This window comes from Rhinopithecus bieti, unplaced genomic scaffold (assembly GCF_001698545.2).
Source record: "Rhinopithecus bieti isolate Rb0 unplaced genomic scaffold, ASM169854v2 scaffold_1295, whole genome shotgun sequence".
Taxonomy (NCBI): Eukaryota; Metazoa; Chordata; class Mammalia; order Primates; family Cercopithecidae; genus Rhinopithecus; species Rhinopithecus bieti.
In genome coordinates, this window is record NW_016803880.1 from 1,167,572 (window position 1) to 1,174,159 (window position 6,588).

A 6,588-nucleotide genomic window follows, 5' to 3' on the forward strand; every position below is an offset into this window, starting at 1 on the left:
CGCCCGCGCCTCCCCGGACCTGTCTGCGGGCCTCCCCTCACAGGCCCGCGGCTCTGACCGCGCCAACCCTCCCGGAGAAGGGCCGGCGGGACTGCCGAGCCACTCACCGGAGCTGAGGCGCGGCGCGGCCCGACTGACTGCAGCGAGAGCGGCTGGCGGGCGGCGAGGGCAGCGGTCAGGTGACTCACTCCTTCCGCGCGGCCAGCCGCCCCCTCCCTTCTGCGCCGCTCTGCTGTCGCCACCTAGCGGCGCCAAAACCCCGCCCGCCCGCTGGAGGCCCCGCCCCCGGCACCGAAGCCCCGCCCCGCCGCCCTCGAGGCCTCTGTCAGAGAACTAGCTAGCACAATAGCGCGGGCCGGGGTCGCCGCGGCCGGAAGCCCGCGCGGGGAGGTTGCAGGGTCGGGTCGTAAGGGGCGGGGCGGGCCTCGGGGAGGCGGCGGTGGGGTCCCCGGACCTCTGCGCGTGGCACAGCCCGCAGCCTGAACTGACTCCCACTCCAGGACCACCTGTCCTCTCCCTTCTGAGGGCAAAATAGAAAGGCCGAGCGCCTCCTCGCCCCGGCAGCTGCAGGACGCCCTAATTCAGCCGAGTCGTCGCGTGCCCGGGTGCCCGCGGACAGCAGGAGAGAGGACGGGCGCTGGCCCCACAGGGGTCGTTTTACCCCTTGAAGAGCTCCTCGCTGCCTGCCCTGGGGGTGGCGGGCGCGCAGGTTCGCAGGGTACTTGAGCTTGCTGGTTGGGATGTATCAAGTGCGTCCAGGGTTTTGTGGAGCGCGTCTAGCAGTTGCTCTACTTCTTACTGACATGAAACAAGGGCCCCCACGACAGGTGTTCCCTTTTCGCTGTCGCTGCCAGGAAGCTTCCAGCCAGGTTCAGCGCCCAATGGTGTCGGCCGGCCCATCTCGAGCCTTGGTTCCGCTGTCATCTTCTAGTGCTTAGTCTGGTATTTATCCAACTGTCAATTTTGAAATTATGTTCCCAAGCCACTTAACACCTCTGGAGTTCAAAGCAGTGGCTGTCAGCGGAGAGGGATGCACGCGCAGCGGAGGGGACTGTGCACGCCAACTCCACGAGGGTTCCTGCGGAGATGGCACGGACCTTGAGGTCTGTAGCCAAAGGACGATTTGTGTGAAGGGATTTTATTGTTAGCTTTGGAGCCAGTAACAAGAAGACAGCCGTGGAGTTCCCGGGGCAAAAAGGATACCAAGATAATAATTCAGGTATTATCGCTAACATGACTGCATTTGCACCCACAGGCTGTGGGACTTGGGGACATTTGAGTTACATCCAAAATACATGAGAAAATCACGTAAGTGAAGTTGGATGGGAGTGCGAGGGGTGAAGTGATACATTACGACCTAGAATTAGGGGAGGCTTCCTGGAGCATTGTGTCTTAATTGGAAAGAGTGGAACCCAGCGGTCTAGATAGGGTCCAGAGGTGGGAGGTACCTTGCATCCCGGGCTGCCTCAGTTCTTGGTGGGAGTGCAGATATTTACTGAAACATGAGGAAAGGACACTTGGAAATAAACCATGAAAGAAGGATTGAAGTTCTTCCAGACACACGAGAGCGCCCGAGGCTTTATTCTCCTTCCACCCTGAGCCAGTGGAATTACAGTCTTTCTACACCTATGCAGTTTTTTCTAGGGGAAGATCAGACCCTCCTCTTTGGGAGGAACTCTTGCTTCTTTAGATAATAGCAATGGCATTTTCTAGCCTGAAAATTATGATGTATGCCCTGACATGTTTAATTATTTGAGAAGCTCTCACAAAGGTATACCAATGTGCTGAGAGTATCAAGGCAAGTGAGTGACTCTCAAGCTTCAATTTGGGTAAGAATATCTGGTTTGCTTGTTAAAATGCAGATTCCGGCCAGGAGCAGTGGCTCATGCCTGTAATCTCAGCACTTTGGGAGGCCGAGGCGGGCGGATCGCGAGATGAGGAGATCAAGACCATCCTGGCCAACATGGTGAAACCCCGTTTCTACTAAAATACAAAAAATTAGCCGGGCGTGATGGCGCGCGCCTGTAGTCTCAGCCACTCAGGAGGCTGACACAGGGGAATCGCTTGAACCTAGTGGGTGGAGGTTGCAGTGAGCTGAGATCTGTCTGGCGACAGAGCAAGACTCCGTCTCAAAAAAAAAAAAAAAAAAGTTTCCTGGGTCCCACCCCAAAAGATTTTAATTTTGTAGATCTGTGTAGGACCTAAGGATCTGCATTTTTAATACTGAAGCATGTGGTCTTCAAGCTTGTGGCATGTAGTAGGGACAGGATGAAAAATGAAACTGGAGAATGAAATGAAACTGAGTCAGTATGAGAAGGGCCTCATGCACAGCACCTGGAGTTTGGACTTTATCCCGTGGTCTGTAATAAGTGAGTAGAGGTTTTTAAGTCGTGTGGTTGTTTTTAAAAGCTAATTCTAGTATTGAGAAGGAATGGGAGTGGAAACATGGTAGGTTGAATGAAGGAATGACTGAATGATGATGCAGTAAAATAGTGAAAGATGTGGCACTTTTTGTTTTCAGTATTCTCTTGCTTTGAACCAAAACCACTTAGAATATATTTCTTTTAAAACCTGAATATCAGTGTAAATATTCACAAACAACTGTATGTTCTGACCTATGTCTTCTGGACTTCCAGAGTTAGCATTAACATTATTAGCTGCCAGGCCAACAAAACCTTGAGTAATCCTACTATACTCAGAATCAAGAAAAGTGGCTACATCATTGGTCAACTTTGAAGGACATCGGCCTCAAGATCTTTTACACTAACTCATACATTTATTGAAATATATTACTAAAACAGATTTTTAAAAATTATCTTGAGGTTATAATGAGACATAGTGCTTCTACCCAATTCCTATTGGAAAAAAAAATGTTAAGATTTGGGGACCAAGAAAAAAAATTGTGTGTGTGTGTTTTTTTTTTTTTTGAGATGGTGTCTGTCTCTGTCACGCAGGCTGGAGTGCAGTGGCATGATTTCGTCTCACTGCAACCTCTGCCTCCCAGATTCAAGTGATTCTCCTGCCTCAGCCTCCTGAGTAGCTGGAATTACAGGCACCCGCCACCAGGCCCAGCTAATTTTTATATTTTTAGTAGAGACGGGGTTTCACCATGTTGGCCAGGCTGATCTCAAACTCCCGACCTCAAATGATCCACCTGCCTTGGCCTCCCAAAGTGCTGGGATTACAGGCATGAGCTACTACTCCCAGCTGATTGCTTTCAATTGGTATTGATAATAGTTTGAAACTGGGACAAGTAGCCTAGTGTTGTGGTCTTTCTGCTCCTTAGCTCTGGTAGGTCCAAGTTTTTGTCTCACAACCAGGAAAAATTAGGCACCGGCGAGTGAGTAGAGTGGAATTGATTAAGAGAAAGGAAAGCTCTCAGCAAAGAGGGAATGCTGGGATTGGTTCCCCTACCCAAAAGTGGGAAAATCCCCTCTCGTGTGGCTGATCCTGGGGCTTTTATCCACTCAAAATGTGGAGTGCATACTGATTGGTTTGTGAGTTTGCAAAAAAAGGTTTAGGCAAAGACACCACTCAAAGGCAGGCATGACAGTGTAGAAAACCAGTTAGAAAGGGTAGGTATATGTAAAATAGGTGAAGGGTGGGGGTCAGAGGAAAGCGTACCAAACAGGAAGACAAGTTCTCAATCTGGTCTGAGAATTTAACTTGTACCTTGGCTTTCAGGCTTTAAACTGTCTTTAGCTTGGATGTGAGGTTTCACCGGGGACCTGCCTCTATCTGCCTAGGTATTTGACTGTCTCCTGTTGCTATCACTAGTAGCACAACATAAAGATTTTTGCTACTGTTTCACAGTGATTTGCAATTGGTGCTTTTTTTTTGGTCATGTAGTTTTGTTTTTAGTGCATTATTCTTTAGGAAAATATATCCATGAAGCTTGGGCATCACAGCTTACTGCTATGTCCTTGATTTGTACTTCTCATTGACTGTGAGAAGTGATGGCTAGTTTTTCTGCTGTGAGCAGGTTTTGTGATATACAATACCGTTCGCAAGATGTTATATATGTGCATTGTCACATTTCTTTCAAAAATGATATTTCCGATTTTTCCAAACATACATATCTTCTTTCTGGCCATCATACTGATTTTATTACCAAAATACAATCTTATTAATTTAACTCTGAAAACAATTTAACTATAAGCCACCGGTAGGGAATGATTTTTAATAAAACCTAGATATATACACCATCATTTTCTCCTCTAATACAGGTTGCCTTGCCAGACCCTCAAAAATGAGGGAGCTAAATCATACAGATAGGTGACATGTTCATGGCTATAAGGAACACCATAGCATAATATTTGGACAATAAAACATAATACATATCCTGGAAAAACTTGGATGTGTAGTCAGTGTAACCCTTATCCCCTGTCCTCCTCCCTAACCTCAGGAAACATCCACACATCCACATTTATTCCCTACCCACCTTTGGTTCCGAATCCTCATTTCCACAGATGCAACATGACATCTATAACCCCTACAAATCTGCATACCTCTCCAGCCTTCCCAGCACTTCACTCCCTCCATCTTCTTTGCCTTAGCTCCTTTTGTCTTTAAGTATTCACTCGCTAAGTCAAGAAAATTATTGGAGGGGGGCAGGGCAAAATAACTAGGCTTTAAACTGTGGGGAATTACCCAGATAAAACAAACACAAGTCTCCCCACTTGAAAAACTGCTCTTTGACACCTGTACCCTAAGATGTGATTATGGATTAAAGTCATAGCACTCCTGCCCCCAGGTTGGAAGGTTTTATGGAAAATGAACGTATTTTATTAGAAGACAATGAGAACTTCCTGGAGCAGATGAGTAAACACACCCTCATGTTTACCTGATAACTGAAATCAAAGATAAGGTGTAGCCTCTGGTTTGAAATGTTACAAAGTCTAAGATCAAGATAAAGGCAGAAAAATGAAAAGGAAATAGCCAGTTTTGAAGCAGAGGAACTCAGTAGGACAGGGGCCAAATCAGTGAAAGAGGTGCTACTCAGATACCAGATATCATGACAACCAAAGTGGCCCAAACACCTAAAAAAATTGTGCTTTTGAAAACCAGCAGGAGGTTGCAGTGGACTAAAGCTGGCCACAAAATTTTATCATTTTCCCGTTGAGAATGGGAGTTTATTTTTAATCATCTTGAATCTGGCCCTGTGACTGCATAGCCAAGAAGGCAGAAGTGATGCTCTGCCAGTTCTGGTTCTAGTCTTTTAGAAGACTGTCAGCCTCCACTTCCTCTTTCTCCAAATGAGCTCTCTTGGGACACCCTCTCTCAGAACCAAACCACCAGGCATGGGGCATGTGTGGCCTTTTCACTCAGGAGCCCCAGCAACCAGCCAGTACTGAGCATCACGTGCCAGTCACGTGAATGAGCCATCTAGGATGTTCTCTGGTCAAGTCTATACAAAAGAACTTTCCAGTTGAGCCCAGCCAACACATAGAATTATGAAATAAGAAAATGATTATTGTTGAAAGTCATGAAATTTTGCAGTGTTTTTCTCATATAGCAATAGATAACCAAAATCAAGATTAAATAAAATATCAGATTATTAAAATGGAGCATGAAAATGGAGTTAAATTTGTAAGAACCACAACCCCAATGATCATGACTTAGAGGAAAGTTCAGTAAATAAAAAAGAAAATATGTGAGAAAGGCTGTTTCAGTTTAAACCTGTGTCAAGCTCCTAGACCTAAAATGACACTTGAAATTTTCCTCCATTAGAAATTCATTGTGCTACAAATTTTCTCTCATTCTGTTACATATATTTATATAATGAAGTAGAGAAATTATTCTCATAAGCTAATGCTGCAAAATGTTTATATATATGTATATGTACATATATTTTTAACATTAACATGTATAATAGTTTTTAATATTTAAATGTTTAAGTGTTTTATATATTTATACATTTATCACCATATAGATACACACGCACATATGTATACACACACATACACATATACATACATATAAATGCTTGGGGATAGAAAGAATCTTGGATGTAGCCTGAATCTTGGATGTAGCCTGACTGCTCTGCATCCAACTGGGGAGGAGTGAGGGGAGAAGAAAGTTGAGTTCCAGCCAGAAAGGTGACAGAAGACTGCCCAAAGCTTCATGTAATCAATCCCTCAAGCCTGTGGAAAAGTTACTAAACTTTTGGTGCCAGTGCCTTCCTCCAGAGTCAGTGATGCTTATGCTTGGTACTGAATCAGAGACAGCACCTACAGCACCTTCTGCCATAGTCACACATCTGCAAAGGACAGAAAAATCCAACCTGATAGCTGTGTTCTATGTATTTGTTGGTGTTTACACCAAGGATTGTCGCCTGCAGCTCTTGATCTTTTATTCTGAAAAGTTGTGGTAGTAGTAAAGGCTACTCTATAACATACCTGTTTTAATAAATGTATTCTCGATTTTTTAATGCAAAACTGGCACAACCAAGAGAGGTGCCAATTTTGACTCATGTTTTTACTTCACCTCTTCATATACCACTTCATTGAGTGTCCTCAATCAGGTTCTCATTCAGATTCTCAATAGAGGCAAATTTTGCCCCCCCACCCTGCAACCCCCTCCCCCGCC

General features: G+C 45.4%; 1 protein-coding gene across 2 annotated transcripts in view; it reads right to left on the reverse strand.

Moving 5' to 3' along the window:
• Positions 1-269, reverse strand: part of BACH1 (BTB domain and CNC homolog 1) — a 72,651-nt gene extending 72,382 nt beyond the window's left edge. For both annotated transcript variants that reach the window (XR_001882286.1, XM_017856212.1), the window contains exon 1: positions 108-269. The gene's annotated coding sequence lies outside the window, so the exon portion shown is untranslated. The remainder of the gene's footprint in view (positions 1-107) is intronic.
• Between the last annotated feature and the right edge of the window lie 6,319 nt (positions 270-6,588).